Source organism: Gracilinanus agilis, chromosome 3 (assembly GCF_016433145.1).
Source record: "Gracilinanus agilis isolate LMUSP501 chromosome 3, AgileGrace, whole genome shotgun sequence".
Classification (NCBI taxonomy): Eukaryota; Metazoa; Chordata; class Mammalia; order Didelphimorphia; family Didelphidae; genus Gracilinanus; species Gracilinanus agilis.
Genome location: NC_058132.1, coordinates 56,302,922 through 56,319,559, shown reverse-complemented (window position 1 = coordinate 56,319,559; position 16,638 = coordinate 56,302,922).

Below are 16,638 nucleotides of genomic sequence, written 5' to 3'. Positions count from 1 at the left end.
CACCTATCAGATTGGCCAATATGACAGTAAAGTGATAAATGTTGCAGGGGGTGTGGCAAAATTGGGACACTAATACATTACTGATGGAGTTATGAACTGGTCCAACTATTCTGGAGGGCAATTTGGAATTATGCCCAAAGGGCTATAAAACAATGCATAGCCTTTGACCCGGTAAAACCACTACTAGATTGTATCCCAAAGAAGCAAAAAAAAATTAATTAAGGGAGCAAGGACCTACTTGTACAAAAATATTTATAGCTGTGTTGGCAAAGAATTGGAAATTGAAGAGAGGTCCATTAATAGAGGAATGGCTGAACAAATTGTGGTGTCTGATGGTGATGTTATACTATTGTGCTATAAGGAATGATGTACAGGATGACTTCAGAAAGAGCTGGAAAAACCTACATGGACTGATGCAGAGTGAAATAAGCAGAACCAGGAAAACACTGCACATTAACTGCAATATTGTGGAACATCAAATGTGATAGACTTAGCTACTCCTAGCAATACGAGGATCCAGGACAGTTCTGAGAGACTTATGACAAACAATGCTCTCCGCCTCCAGAGAAAGAACTGTTGGGACCAGAATGCAGATCAAAGCATACGATTTTTCACTTTAATTTATTTGGATTTTTATTTTGGGGTTTTGGTTTTATATGATTATTCTCTTTAAAAAATGAACAATATAGAGATATGTTTTTGCATGATAATATATACATGACCCAGACTGAATTGTTTGCCAGCTCTGGGGGGGGGGGGAGGTAACGGGAGGAAGGGAAGATACAATTGTGATCATACGACTTTGGAAAACTTATGTGGAAATTTGTTATTATGTGTAATTGGTAAAATAAAATATCTTTATAATTTAAAAAAAGTATCTACCTCTTGGAGTTGTTGGGAAATTCAATAAGATAATATTTGTAAATTGTTTGGCACAGAGTAGGTAATTTATAGTTGTTAGCTATTTATATTCTCTAGGTAGATGTGGATAAATTACAATGTAATTACAATGAAACAACGTACCTAGGACTTACTGGCACTGATAGAGAGAACTGTCCACACTGATTTGATTACAGGTATATTGGAACATCAAAAGAAATTTTAAAAAATCTCTTCAAGTCAGAAAATGGGAAAGAATTTGGAGATTCCCCTTGGCTGGTTTGCCAGTCTGGTGTGGGAGGGGAAGAAATGAAGGTTGGGTCTCTGAATCCTTTCTACAGCAAATAGGAAATGAGCAAGTTTTGTGATTTAAGGTCTGGCATTCCATGTTCTAAGGATTCTTCCAGTTCTGACATTCTGTGTTCTAAGGGTCCTCCTAGCTCTGACATTCTATATTCCAAAGTACCTTCTATTTCTGACAATTTCTATTCTAAGGGACCTTTTAACTGTGACATTCTATGTTCTAAAATATCTCCTAGCTCTAATATTCTAGGTTTTCAGGATCCTCTCAATTCTGACAAATTTCAAGGTGTTTCAAACCTAGAAGGAAAAAAAAACAGGTCTGCAATCCATATCTAGTCTTCCCTGACCCTGTACTCCAATTCTTAACAGTTTGCAATTTAACTTTTGACTGTATGACTACTAAAACCTCTCTGGGTTACCAGCCATCTCTTAATTACTCAATCCAGTAGACATTTCCAATAATTGTTCCGCTTGACTCCTCTGCAACTTTTGACACTGTTCACCACCTCCTTTGCCTGTGTATGCTCATCTTCCTTCATGTCACTCCTGCTTCTCATCCCTTCTAAGACTAGACAACCAACAAAATAATAAATCAGGCCCCAATTTGTAGCATTTACCTATTCTAGTGTAAGTGCTCACACTGAAAATTGAATGATGGCCTCTAAAGCTAGATATTTCCAAAGATCTTCTCCAGGATGCTCTTCTCTTTCCTCTCTCTCATCAGCTACCATGGATTCAATTATCATCTCTATCTAGATGGATGACTCAAAAGTCTCTGTTTTCCTAGCCCTCATCTCTCCTGTGCCCCACTCCAACATCACCGCCCACCTATATTGGTCAGCCACCTTCACTTAGATGTTCTTAGGCACTTCCAGTTCAAGCAATGTAAAAGCAAAATCCATCACCTTTCTTCCTAAACCCTTCCCTCATCCTTCCTTCCCTAGATTTTATGGGGATTTGATGACTTCCTAGTCATCAAGGTTCACAGTTTCAATCATCCTCATCTCTTCGTTAACATTCACCCCTACATCCAATAAGTTGTGAAGTCTTACCAGTTCTACCTTCCCAACATCCCCTGCTTAGCACAGTGCCTAGCACATACTTGTTGGTTCTTCTTTTTCGAAGAGACCAGTGATATCATGGGGCGATGCCTTGTGCATGAATTGGATTTAATTGGGGCAGAGTTGCACAAAGTCATTAGCCTTACTCTCTCTTCCAGACTCATCAAAGTCCAACAACAAGACAGGCTGCCCGGTGATGGTTCAGGATGAGTGGATGACCTTGGCACATCCATGTCTGACCAGGTCCAAAGTACTCCACAACACATGCTGTAGCTGCCTTCATGGCTGTGTTAAGCACTTAGTAGGTGCTTAACAAATATTTAGTGACTCACTAATGTTTTAGTGACTTCCAGTGACTTTCTACTCACATGATAGCCCACATTCTAGTTCAGGTTTTCATCATCCATTGTCTCTACCCTAACTATGTTTTCCAAATTAGTCTCCCTTGTCCAGTCACCAAATTGATGATTCTCAAACAGGTCCAACCATGTCACTCCTCTGCTCAAGAAGTTCTGGAAGCTGCCCATTGCCTCTTAGAGTACAAACTCATCTATTTGACATTTAAAATTCTTAGAGATATGGTTCTAGTCTATCTTCCAGAAAGGTTTCATATACTCCTCCTCATGCCCTCTGTTTTGTAACAAAACTGGATTACTTGTTTCCTTCCCACTGTATGACATGACATCTCATCTCCCATTATTTCTTCAGCCTGTTGCCCATACCTGAAACTTCCCCTTTCATTGTTGTATTTGTACCCAAAGCACCTAGCACTATGTGGGGCACATTGGCAGCACTCAAAAAAAGTACATGCTCTTTGAAATAAGGTCTCTCTCAAGTCTAGGAGATAATTAACCCTAGAAATTCCAACAAGCTCTTCTGACTTCTTCCCTAGGGTTGGTCTGTTTTCCCAAACATTTTCCAATCATTAAGCTATTATTCTAGAGTAGGTAGGCATCAATGATTATTACTCCCATTTTATGGAGGTGGAAACTGAGGCTGGGAAGCTATTTGTCCTGAGTCACATGAGTTGGGGAAGGGGAATTAGCCAGACTCAGAAAGGAGAAGCAGGTTTAGCTCAGTCTTAGAGACCGTCTACTACTCTCCCACAGCTCTAACCCCTTCCCCTCTTCAAAATCACCCTATGTCCCCATTCAAGATCAAAGTAGGGGAAGGAGACAGCAAAGAGCCACTGAGATTAAGATACTGTTGGATATTGCTTAACAATCTTTTTATATGTGTTTCTTGTAGCTTTAGTAAGACTATAAGTTTTATAATGAAAGGCTATACAATATTTTTCTGTTTCTCCCACAGCATCTAGTCCTGGGCTGAGCACAAAACAATTCCAGTTCTCATAATCTTTTAAGGTTTATTAAGCTCTGTCCTCAAAAGCAACCTTTTGAGGGAATTAGTGCAAGCATATTTTCCCCATTTTATAGATGAGGCAATTGAGGTTGAGAAGAGCTAAGCAACTAGCCTATTAGTGCTCAGCTGACAAGTTTGAGACAAGAGCTAAAGGCAGGTCAGCCAATTCCAAGATTAATTCCACCTCACTCCAGTGCAGAGTAGGTATTCGTGAAAGTAGTGATTAATTTGAGGAACAGTGGGGTGTATTGGCAAGGGTCAAGAATTTGGCATCAGAGGCCCTGAATTTGATTCTCAGATCTGCTACTCTGTGTGTATGTGCGTGTGTGTCTGTGTATTTTCAGGCAAGACACTTAATATTGTAAGGCTTCAATTTACTTCTCTACAAAGTGAGGAGATGTACTAAATGGCCTGTAGAGTTCTTTCCAAATCTGAATCAATTACTGAATACATTTTTGATCATATAAATCAGTGGTTCCTGAACTTTTTTGGCCTACTGCCCCCTTTCCAGAAAAAAAAATATTACTTAGCCCCTTGGAAATTAAGTTTTTTAAATTTTAATAGCAATTAATAGGAAAGACAAATGCACCTGTGGCCATCACCACTCCCCCTGGATCACTGCAGCACCCACCAGGGGGCGGTGGCACCCACTTTGGGAATCACTGATATAAACCAAACTGAGATTATAGAATTTGTCTCTAGAAAGGACCTTGGATGTCACCATCTATATTATTATACAGAAGGGGAATCTGAGGCCCACTGAGGTTAAATGATGACCCAAAGTCATTTTGGCAATAAGTAACTATGTTGATATTTGAACCCACATCTCTTCTAATTTTAAGTCAAATACTTTTTAATGCTACACTGCTTTCTGTCTTCCCACCTCAAAAATGAAAGATTAGAAATCTCTTGCCTCCCTATTCCCTACAGCACAACCACCCTCAGTCTAAATTCATGATATTCTTGGAGCAATATGGCATTTTTTTCTATGTTGGGTATATCTGGGACTCAATCTTAAAATCTTAGACTAATCAGTCTGAATTGGGATCATCAAATTTCTTATTTGACAATTATGGAATCTGAGACCTAGAGACATTACCCAAAATCACACAACAGAGTTGGAACTAGAATGATTAATTCTGGAACTAGAATAATTAGTGACAATGATAATGATGATGATGATTGTTGGTGGTGGTGATAAAATATCTTAAGGTTTACAAGGAATTTGACCAAAAAAATCTCATTTTGTCCTCATAACAACTCTGAAATATAGGCGCTATTCTTATCCCTATTTTACATATGAGGAAATGGAGGCAATAAGTGGTCATGTGACTTGTCCAAAGTCACACAGTTAATAAGTATCTGAGTCAGTATTTGAACTCAGGTCCACTAACCACTTAGCTACCTCTCTCCTCACTAGCACCTCTGCTCTAGAGTACATGGGATTCATCACCTTGGAGAGCACCTTAAAGGAGCTGTTGGTCTCTGAGAATCTACTTTAAGGTAAAAAGGCTTGGAATTAGAAGGAACCTCAGAGGATAACTAATCCAACTCCCTCATTTTACAGATGATGAAATGGAGGCCCAGATAAAGATTTGTCCAAGGTCACAGTTAGTAAGTATAAATGGCAAAATTTTAACCCAGATCTTCTGGCTCCAGAATCAGTGGATCAGGACAAGAAGGGAAAGGAGACATTTTTTGAGAACTAAGAGGAAATAGGAAATATGGTTGTGATCAGAGTCCTGGGCTGAAGAGAAAAGGGTGATGTTGGAGGAGCCCTAAATCCTATTATTTCTAAGTTCAATGATCTTTCCACTACACCATGTTACTAATATGATGATATAATTTCAAGGTATAACTGGCTTATTTTCTCTCTTAACCTTCCTATTTTCCAGCTTCTAAGCAAAGAACACTGGATATAAGACCTGAAGGAGTCAAGGTAAATGGGGAGATAGCTAGTTTGAGCAAGGTCTTCCTTTGCTGTAGGCAGTCTGTGGCCTGTCCCACCTTTAACTTCTTTGAATTAGAAGAAACCATCCAGAACCTTGACTTCACTGTCTTTCTTTGGGTGGGTTTCTTCCACATTGGATTCTAACCATTCCCAAAGTGCCAAGGGGCACATTTTCCTAAACTGCACCTTGAGTAGATATTCTCCATTTTAGGAGACTCTCTTGAACTGTCCCTCTTTCATGCCAATAAGTCTATTCAGTAAGAATATTATTGAATCACAGATTCTATGAGTTGGGAAAAGACCACATCTAACATACATCAACCTGCCCAAGAATGTCAACAAGTGGTCATTCAGCCTTCAAGCTAAGCAGCCTATAAACCTAAGCTTTTCCCTTTAATCCAACACATCCCACTTTGGGACAACCCTTTTTCTTAAGAAAATTGTTGTTGTTTCTTATATGTGATCTATATCTCTTTGCAACTTCTATTCATTGTTCCTGGTTCTGCCCTCTGGGACCAAGAAGAACAGATTCAACACATTTTCTATACAAAGAGATATTAATTTTGCAAATTGAAGGCCTTCATTGAGTCCTCCTAGACCATTCTTCTGAAGACTAAATGTTCCATTTCCCTCATGTGATATTCATATATTCACTGTGCTCTTCCAGTGACCTTGTCAGCTCCCATCTCTATTCTGATGACTCCCAAATCTATATATCCTGCCACAGTATCTTTCCAAGCTTAAATATTCAACTGCCTGTTGGACATTTTAAACAGGATGTCCTATAAACATTTCAAACTCAATACATCCCAAACTGAAACCTGTCTTTAACCCCAAACCCAGTCCTCTTCTGAGCTTCCCTCCAGAGAAGTTTTGACCATCATCCCAGGCACTGAGGTCTGCGTCTTTGAAGTCATCCTTGACTTACCCTCTCCCATACCTAATCAGATGCCAAATTCTTCATAATTCTACTTACACAACATCTCTGTTTTCTTCTCTCCACTCATCAATATTCTCATCGTGAGTTGCCTGGACTATTGCAATATGCTCCTAATTGCTTCCCAGTCCCTCTCTGATCTGTCCTCCATACAGTTGTCTAAGTGATTTTTCTAAAATAAAAGTTGTCTATGTCACCTCTGCTCAATAAACAATTGTGTAATTTTTTCCACCTTCATTCATCAACACCTGTATAGGAGGAAAGGTGGTGAATGGTGGGAGTGATCCATTATTGAGCTATGGCAAGGCAAGATCAGCGGGAAAATAAGGTGGCTCCCTATTATCTCTGTGATCAAAAATAAATATCTCAGTTTGATGTTGAGTCTTTCACAACTTAACAACAATCTGTGTTTCCAAACTTGTTATACTTTTCTCCTCTTCATGCACTCCATGGGCCAACTAAATTGGACTTTGTAATTCTTCATATATTATATTCATTATCCATTTCCATGTCTTTAAAAATTCTAATCCTTGTGACTCAACTGTACTCCCTCCTCACCTCCACCTTTTAGTATCTCCAGTTCTTCCAAAGCTTAGCTTTAAAACCATCTTCTACATGAAATCTTTCTTTCATTATTCCCCTGCTAGGGATTCTTCCTCAAAATTATATGGCATTTATTTAATATAAAATACACATAAGAGTTCATATAATGTACATATTATATCTCTTGGTAGAATGCAAACTCCTTGAGGACAAGGACTGTTCCATTTTTGTATTCATGAACCTAACACAATATCTAGGACATTGTAGTATTTAATAATCGTTTATCAATTGTCCTATCAATATAGCACCATCTACAGTTGTCCAATCAACTAAGGGAACAGAGGATAGATGCCATCTTCTGGAGGGCCTCCAGCTTGCCAGTGACCTTTCTAAAATGTGGGCCCAGAATTGAACATACTAATCTGGATATAATCTGAACAGGGCACCTTTGTCAGCATGTGGGTGGAGTCCATCTGTGTTGGATGGTGGGTGGTTCAAATAATCCAGCCAAACTGTTGCTTAGACATTCATGCCATCTGGTCCCCCATGCCTAGAATGTTTTCTCTCATAACTCTCACCTGTTTTCCAAGAGCTTCCTTCAAGGTACAGATCATGTATAGTCTCCAATTTGGCCCTTCCTGATCCCCACAGTTGCTAATATTCCATCCCCACCCTAAAAGCATCTACTTTGTATATTTTTTTTTATTTATCAGCATAGATGTTTCCATCTAGGGAGATATAAACTCCTTGAAGGCAGGGACTGTTTGGTTTTAGTCTTTGTAGCCATCATAGGACTTAGCACATATGAGGTGCTTTTAAAATGCTAGTTGAATTCGGCAGAGCTTCACATCCCTTACCAGAGAGTAGGATGGCTCTATGAATACCGTCCTGTCCCCATGACTCATGCATGGATCATACAGAGATTGTCCTACCTCCCATGTGCAAATAAATAATAATAGCTAATGATTATGTAGTGTTTTAAGGTTATAAAATGCTTTATGTGTATGAGCTCATCTGATACTTACGACACCTTGTGATGTGGGTCAGGTGAGTCTTATCATCTTTATTTTATTTATGTCTTCTGTCTTAGAATCAATACTAAATATCAGTTCCAAGGCAGAAGAGTGGTAAGGGCTAGGTAATGGGGTTGTTATTTACCCGAGGTCATACAGCTAGGAAAGATCTGAGTCCAGTTTTTAACCTAGGATCTCTCACTTCCAGACTAGTGTTTTATCCACTGAGCCATTTAGCTGCCCCTTTATCACCTCTAGAAGGGAACACACAATCTGATTCTCTCATTTTTCGTATGAGGAAACTGAGTCCAGAGAGGTGAAAAGACTTGGTCAAGGCAAAAGTAATCAAAGAACAGACCTAGGTTTCAAACTAACTCCAAATCCAGCACCCTTTCTACTCTATAATGATGTTTCTCCCTCTTTTCTTTTTTAAATCTTATCTTGTATAATAATATCCTACAGGTACTTTCAAGGAGACAGCACAAGATAGTTAAGGGCTTGGAGTGCTGGGCTTGAAATCAAGTAGGTGTGGGTCCAGATTCCCCCTTCAGACTCTTACTAACCATGTGATGATGGGCAAGTCACTGAACCTCCTGACAACTACCTAGTTTCTCTGGAGTACCTTGTCATCTTATCTTATCACTTATCACCCTGCCAACCTTCAACCTTGGATCTCGCCCACCATTTTCCACCTTCGATTCTACATAGGTTCTGCTGAATGAAGGCAGAGAAAAATCACAGGACCATTCTGGACCCACTAAAAATTTATGTTACACAACCTCAGCTGGGTCCTCATTACTGCTCAAACAATCCTACTGTACTACCCTTATTAACTCACTATCCCTCTACACAGAGGTTCTTTCACACCTTTTCATCCCTCTTCAAACTTCCCATGGCTTCCTCTACCTCTACTTTCTTGACTGAGAACCCTTCCTCTTATTTTACAGAAAAAAGTTAAAGATATTCTCAGACATTCTTTCCCTTCTCAACTCATTTCACTTATATCACAGATGTCTTTTGCCACTATCTCCCTCTTCTCTTCTGTCTCACATAAATAGATGGTCCTTCTCCTAGCTAAGGCAAACATTTCTATCTGCACAAGTGATCCCATTCCCTCTTATCTTCTCCAGCAGATTAGTTCCTCAGTAATCCTCACCATCACACTTATCTTCAGTCTCTATCTATCAGCTTTTTCCCTACTGCCTACAAGCACGTCTATGTCTCCCCCATCCTTAAAAAACTTATTAGAGTCTCCTATCCTTGCTTACTATCATCCCATATGTCTTCTTTCTTTTGTGGTAAAAGTCCTAGAGAGGCCATCTATGACAGGAGGAAGAATGGAAGAGAAAGAAAGAAAGGAAGAAAGAAAGAAAGAAAGAAAGAAAGAAAGAAAGAAAGAAAGAAAGAAAGAAAGAAAGATAGGGATGGAGGCAGGGAGGAAGCAAATGCAGTTTATATAAGTAATAGCACTTGGTCCTGATATCAGCACACTGATATAGGTCTCACACAACTCTGTGGGATAGATACTATTATTAATCCTATTTTACAGATGAGGAAACTGAGACTAAGAGAGATTGAGTGGCTTGTCCATTATCACACAGCCAGTAAATGTCTGAGTCTAGATTTGAACTCAGATCTTCCTGACTTTTAGGGCAGCTTATTGGTGCAGTAGAGTGCTGGGTCTGGACTCAAAAAGACATGCTTGAGAATTCAAATCTGGCCTTAGACCCTCACAGACTGTAGGGTGCTTGGTAAGTCACTTCACTCTGTTTGCCTCAGTTTCCTCAATTACAAAATAAGCTGGAGAATGAAATGGCAAACCACTCCAGTATCCTTACCAGGAAAATCCCAAATGTGGTCTCAAATCTAACATGACTGAAAAATGCCTGAAAAACTTCCCTACTCCAAGTCTATTGCCCCTCCACTGTGCCACCTAGCTTGTGTGCCCTATTCCCAAAGCATCTTTTTCATCCATACCTCACATCTATCCCCTCCTATTTCTACAGCCAATTCAGCATAGGCTCATAATCATGTCCCTTTGGTAAAACTGCAACTCTCTCTTTTATAAACTAGTTATTGATAACTTTTTGCATCACCCACATTCTACAATATATTCCTCCCCTTATTTGTTTTTAAACTCTCATCTTCCATTTTAGAATCAATATTGAGCATCAGTTCCAAGACAGAAGAACTGTAAGGATTAGGCAATGGGAGTTAAATGACTTGCCCAGGGTCACATAGCTAGGAAGTATGAGGCCACATTTGAACCCAGGATTTCCTGTCTCCAGGCCTGGCTCTCTATCCACTGAGCTAACTAGTTAACTAGCGATCACCTAGACCAATCCCTTATGAACAGAGAACAGGATAAATTTAGCAAAATTAACCAACATTGAAAGAGTCTGACATTACATGGAGAATTCCATGTCCATCCTTCCCCTTTTCCTCTACAGAGAAGTGGGAGCAGGTTTTTTCCCCATAGTATCATTTCTTTGGGATCATGCTTAGTCACTATAATTTCTTAGCACTGGGTTTTGATTTTGTCATTGTTGTTGCTCCTCTCATTTATATTATCGTAGTCATTATCTAGGTTACTTTCCTGATGTTGCTCATATGACTTTGTATCAATTCATTTAAGTCTTTCCATGCTTCTCTTGATTCATCACATTCATGACTTCTTAAAGCACAGGAATATTCCATTATTTCATATACTATAACTTGTTTAGCTATTTCCCTCCATTGTTTCTGTTTTGTTTTGTTCAGGCTTCACTTTTGTTTTCAGTTCCTTGCTACTACAAAAAGGTTTGCTGTAAATATTACAGTGTTTATGAGGTCTTTCTTTTTGTCATTGACATATTTGGGGGTATATGCCTAGTAAGGGACCCTCTGTGTCCAATGGTACGGTCATTTTAGCCATTTTCTTTACCTAGACTCCTATCTATGACATTCAAGGTCCACAACAACTCTCTCCCTTCCCAGTTTTATTTTTTCCTATTCATATTTTCCATTTCATCAGTGTAGGAATTTCCAGTGGAAAAAACTACCTCTACCAATGTAGATGACTACTCTTCTATAACTCATAGTTTTTTTTTTGTTTGTTTGTTTTTTTGTTTGTTTTTTTTAAACCCTTGTACTTCGGTGTATTGTCTCATAGGTGGAAGAGTGGTAAGGGTGGGCAATGGGGGTCAAGTGACTTGCCCAGGGTCACACAGCTGGGAAGTGGCTGAGGCCGGCTTTGAACCCAGGACCTCCTGTCTCTAGGCCCGGCTCTCACTCCACTGAGCTACCCAGCTGCCCCTATAACTCATAGTTTTAAAGGGTTCTCTGGGAGGTGAAATGAATTTTGTTTATACTGAGCTAAAGAAAGGTTTCGCACACAGCCAGAGGAGCTACAATTGGAAGGAAAGAATGATAAAAAAGAAAAGTGGCACATGCTGGAGGGACTGTGGGGAAATAAGGGCACTATAATGCACTGTTCGCAGAGTCATGAAGTGGTTCAATAATTCTGGAGAAATATTTGGAACCATGCTCAAAGGGCCATAAAACTGGGCACACATTCTGAGCCAACAATACTACTAGGTCTATACTACAAAAAGGTCAAAGGAAAAGGAAAAGAACCCATTTGTAAAACAAATATTTGTATCAATTCTTTTTGTGGTGGCAAAGAATTGGAAACAGAGGGGTTACCCATCAACTGGGGAATGGCTCAGTGACTTGTGGTATACAGTTGTGATGGAATACTATTGCGCTAAAAGAAATGACGGAGATGGTTTCAGAAAAACCTAGAAGATTTCTATGAATTGATATAGAGTGAAGTGAGCAGAACCAGAACAGCATACACAAATAGCAATATTGTAATGATAACTAACAATGAAATACAATGATCCATAATGATTCCAAAGGATCTGTGATAAAAAATGCTATCTGTCTCCAGAAGGATAGCTGACAAACTCTGAATGCAGATTAAAGCAGATATAAAATGTTTTCTTTGTTTTCTTTGTTTTTTTCTTCAACATAACTAATGTGGAAATATATTTGCAGTGGTCTAGTACTTCTTGTCTTCTGGTGGAAGGAGGGAGAGAATTTGGATCTGAAAATAAAAATAATTTTAAAAACATAAAGAAGTCCCTGAGAGGTGCTGAGGGGACAGGTGATCAATCTTCCTGACTTTAAGTCTATCTCACTTTTCAGCCTTATACTCTCTTCCACATAGCCTACACCCCAAACTATACTGCTCTCTGTGACCTGAAAACATCTGTTGTTTTTTCAACTCAGTCACTTCAGTTGCATTGCATTTCTCTTCTACCTGGAATGTTCTTCTTTCTTCATTATCTGTCAAGTTTCAATTTCTCCTATAAAGTCCAATTCAAATGCTACCTCCTCTAGGAAGTCTTCCCTGATTTCCCCAATGAATACAAGCTTTTCCTCATATATCACTTTGTTTTTACCCCTTTCTAATATCCCCATTTTGTAGATACCTGTGTATTTTATTTCTCCCCAAGTTAGATTACATTCATCATTCAGGTAAGAATTTTTGTATCTCTTGGGGCTCAGCATGGTGCTCTGCTTGCAGTAGGCATTCAAAATAAAATAATTATTGAACTGTATCCCCATTTTGCAAATAAGTAAACTAAGGCCAAGAGAGGTCTAAGGTAGAAACTAAGGCATTAACAAAGTTTCTTTTTTTATTTTTTTAAACCCTTACCTTCCATCTTGGAATCAATATTATGTATTGGTTCCAAGGCAGAAGAGAGGTAAAGGCTAGGCAATGGGGGGAGTTAAATGACTTGCCTAGGATCACACAGCTAGGGAGTGTCTGAGGTCAGATTTGAACCCAGGACCTCCCATCTCTGGACCTGACTCTCAATCCACTGAGCCACCTAGCTGCCCCCTAACAAACAGTTTCTAACCTTTTTTGGAAGGGGCTTGTCTTGTTTGTTTTGGGTTTGGAATGGGAAATATTTTATAGTAAGAATCCTAATCCAAGATGGGTCTCCTTTACACAGGTTGCTCATCTTGTGGAGAAAAAAGGACTACTGCCAATAGAGTCAGTGATATGGGGGTTTAGGTTTCCCTAAACACCCCCAAATCCCAGATTGTGAGCCAGGTCAGAGAGTATTTAAAAGCCTCCTTTTCCTTGCATTCCTGCAGCACTAAGGGAAGGTGACTTTGAGCTAAGAGGAGGATCCTCTCTAGCCTGTCCCTTCATTCTTGATGAGCACAGATAAGCACCTACCAACCTACTCCTGATAAGCATCTATTTTATATGCCAGATACCTGATTATCCTCTAAAATGAACAGTTCACCTCCTTCTGACTTTGAGGCATAGGACATAACCATGTGACCCATCTCGGTTCCAAAGACCCAGTAACATGCAATCATTATCCCATCTCTAGTCACATAGACCCTGTTGTTGAAAGGGTATATAAAACACAGAACACATATCCTCTAGGAGACAGCATTCCACCCACTCTACCTCCCTCAGCCATCCCATTTAATTTACACTCAAATGAATAAATCTCTTTTATTTTTAAGATAGCTATTGGAGTCTATCATTCTTGACAAGGGCAACCTCTCCAGATTCAGGGTTTTTACCTTAAAGCTCTTCCACAACACCAGAAATGAGGAAAAAACAAGCCATTAGCCTTTGTAAGAAATGGTTTAAGTCCATAATTACCCAAACTGGGGAAACTCTTTGGCCTTGTTTTGGGTCTTTTGACTTTAAGACATTAAAAGAGTTAAAATTGGCTAATGGAAACAAAACTCCCAAAGAATTAGATCAATGGTACATTTTGGCCATGCTCCTTGATGAATCTACATAGGTTTAACCAAATAGCCAAATTTTTAACCAGTTTTCCACTGCTATTTCATATCCTTCAGCTGTTTCTCCTCTGATTTCTCCACCACTGTGTCAGCCTGCTCCCCCTTCCCTATTTTTGGGAACCTTCCCCAAAGTTTCCTATGCCCCTCCTTCCCCTACATATTCTTTTCACCCATGTCCAGACCCATTCTCTTTCTCATTCTAGCTCTCACTCTTTCCTGCCACCAACACCAGGCTCTCATCATTTCTGGACCTTCCCACTCTACCCCACCCACTGAAGCCCTAGCCCTGACCAAATGTCTGTCTACACCTTTTCACTCTGCTCCTGTCTCAGCCTCCCCATATACTCTCTACATCCCTCCTCCTCCTCATCTTCTCTACTCAGTCTCCACACAGACTTTAGACTCAAGTGGAAAATATGACTCTCCTAAGGACATGTTTCTTCTGAGGGAAACTGATGCATATGACCATAAAGGAAACTTGGTAATATTAAGAAATTGTGGCCCATTCTCTCCCAACTTCAGCTGTGAATCCCACATTGTCCTCAGAAGGTTTGAGGCCATTTTGGGGGGAGTTTAATCCAAGCTGGGGTGGTGTCATGGATCTAAATGCATGCTTTACTCACTGAAGAAAAAAGGCAGGCAATTTTTGAGGCCATCAACAACTCTCAAAATGAAAATGAGAGACAGTGGCCGTTATAGACCCACAATAAGACCCCAAATCCTGAGAACTATGTGAAATTATGCAATGCCAGGTTGGCACTGTTAAAAACAATGAGAGACTGCTCTACTCACCCAGAAAGTTGGCATAAATTTTGAATATGTTAATCAGGAAGAAAATGAGCATCCTAACCAGTTTTATGAGAAAGTATGCACAGCAGCTAAAAGATATGCAGGATCAGATCCTATTAAATCCACTGATACCTGTATCATATGGCCCTATTTTATGAATTACTTCTCCCCCCAAATAAAAGAATATTTTCATAAGTATTGTCCACACTAGGCTATTATGAATATAGATTTATACAAAATGTGTTCTCTCTCCACCACAGGATCCTTTAACCAAGGAAGCTATTGAAGATATATCCAATAATTGATTCATTGGTTGAACAAGGGATAATAATTTATTGCAAATCTGAATATAATTACCAGTTTTCCTAATAAAAACTTAATCCAGGCCCTGATAGAAAGCCTGTTTATCAGTTCATGCAATATTTGCTTGCAGTTAATTCACATGTTAAACCTCAGCATCCAGTGGTTCCAAAACCTGCAATTATCACCTCAATCCCTAGTGAAGCTATGTATTTTACAGTGGTAAATCTCTGTTCTGCTTTCTTCCCCATTTCTATCCTATAAATTCTAGGAAAATATTTGCTTTCATCTGAAAAGTTTCCCAATGAACATAGACTCGCTTGCCTCAAAGAAAACTTTATTTTCTCACATTTCACACCAAGACTTAGTTACCATCATTCTTAAGGGTTCTACTTTAGTTCAATAGATTGCTGATTTGCTGTTAGGGGTATGAGATACAAAGATATGCCAGAAAGATAGTAGGCATCTCCTCTTAAAGCTCCACCAGAGAGGCAAGAGGTTTATAGGTCAAAGATGCAATAATTAGTTCCAAAAGTGGAATATTTAGGTTTTATTTTAGCTGCTGGAACCCACTCTATTTCCCCCAAGCTCAGATGGTATTCAGCAACTCTCTGTTCCCTCTCTTCTAACAGGGAGCTGAAAATATTCTTGGGGGCCATAGGGTTCTTTAGACAATTGATCTCCTGTTGTAGGGAAATCACTAAGCCCCTTGTGGCTCTGATAAAAAAAATGCAATCCCTGAACCACTTCAGTTAATTTTCAACACCTGTCAGCTTTCATAGAATCAAAATAGACCATTTTGTCCATCCCTGTTCTAAGAATTCCAGACTATAAAAAACTACCTATGTGTAAAGGGTAAAAATTATGGTTGGACTAAATTATTTAAGAGTAGGGTCTCGGGTTTCCGGGTTAAGATGGCGGCAGAGTAAGAAGCAGCTCTTAACCTCTCCTGACCAAAACACACAAAACTCCTCAAGGGGACATAAAAACAAGTCCAGACGAACGGAGGAACCCCACAACAGGGCACAGCATGGAAGGTACGTGGAATCAAGACATTTCCAGGCTATAAAGGGCTCTCACTCAATCGCGGGCTGAGCAACCGCCCCACCCCCACCCCCTCCACACTCACCTATAGCTCCGAACCCAGCTAAAAAGAAATAGAGCAAGTTTGGGGCACCCATCGAGTCATCGGCAGCTCCGGGACCTGTTCCTGAGAGCAGCAAGACTTAGGACCCCATTAAGTCAAAAACGCACGCGAAATCTGAGTGCGCGCGGGAGCAGGACGCTGGGCGCAGAGTGCCGGCTGAGCAGAGGCGTGGGTGGAGGCAGACACAACCAGGAACTAAAGCCTAAGTGGGGAACCAGTGCAGACGGGTATACGACTGTGGAAGTAGCTCCCTGAGACTTGTAAAGGAACCTCCTGCAGAAGATCAAGCAAGGGAATCCACCAGGGGGCTTGACCTTGGGAAAAAACTAGAACTCAGACCTCAGGAGCCAATAGATCTCTGACAGACACTGAGCGCGAGGATAAACCTGAGAAGCTGCTGGGCTAATGATGGCTAATCAGTCACAGGAAGTTCAGAAGAGAAAGAATAATAACAAAAAAAAAGAAGTCTTTAACACTCGACAGCTTTTACACAGAGAAAATCCAGACAACCGAGCAAACAGAGGAGGAGAACA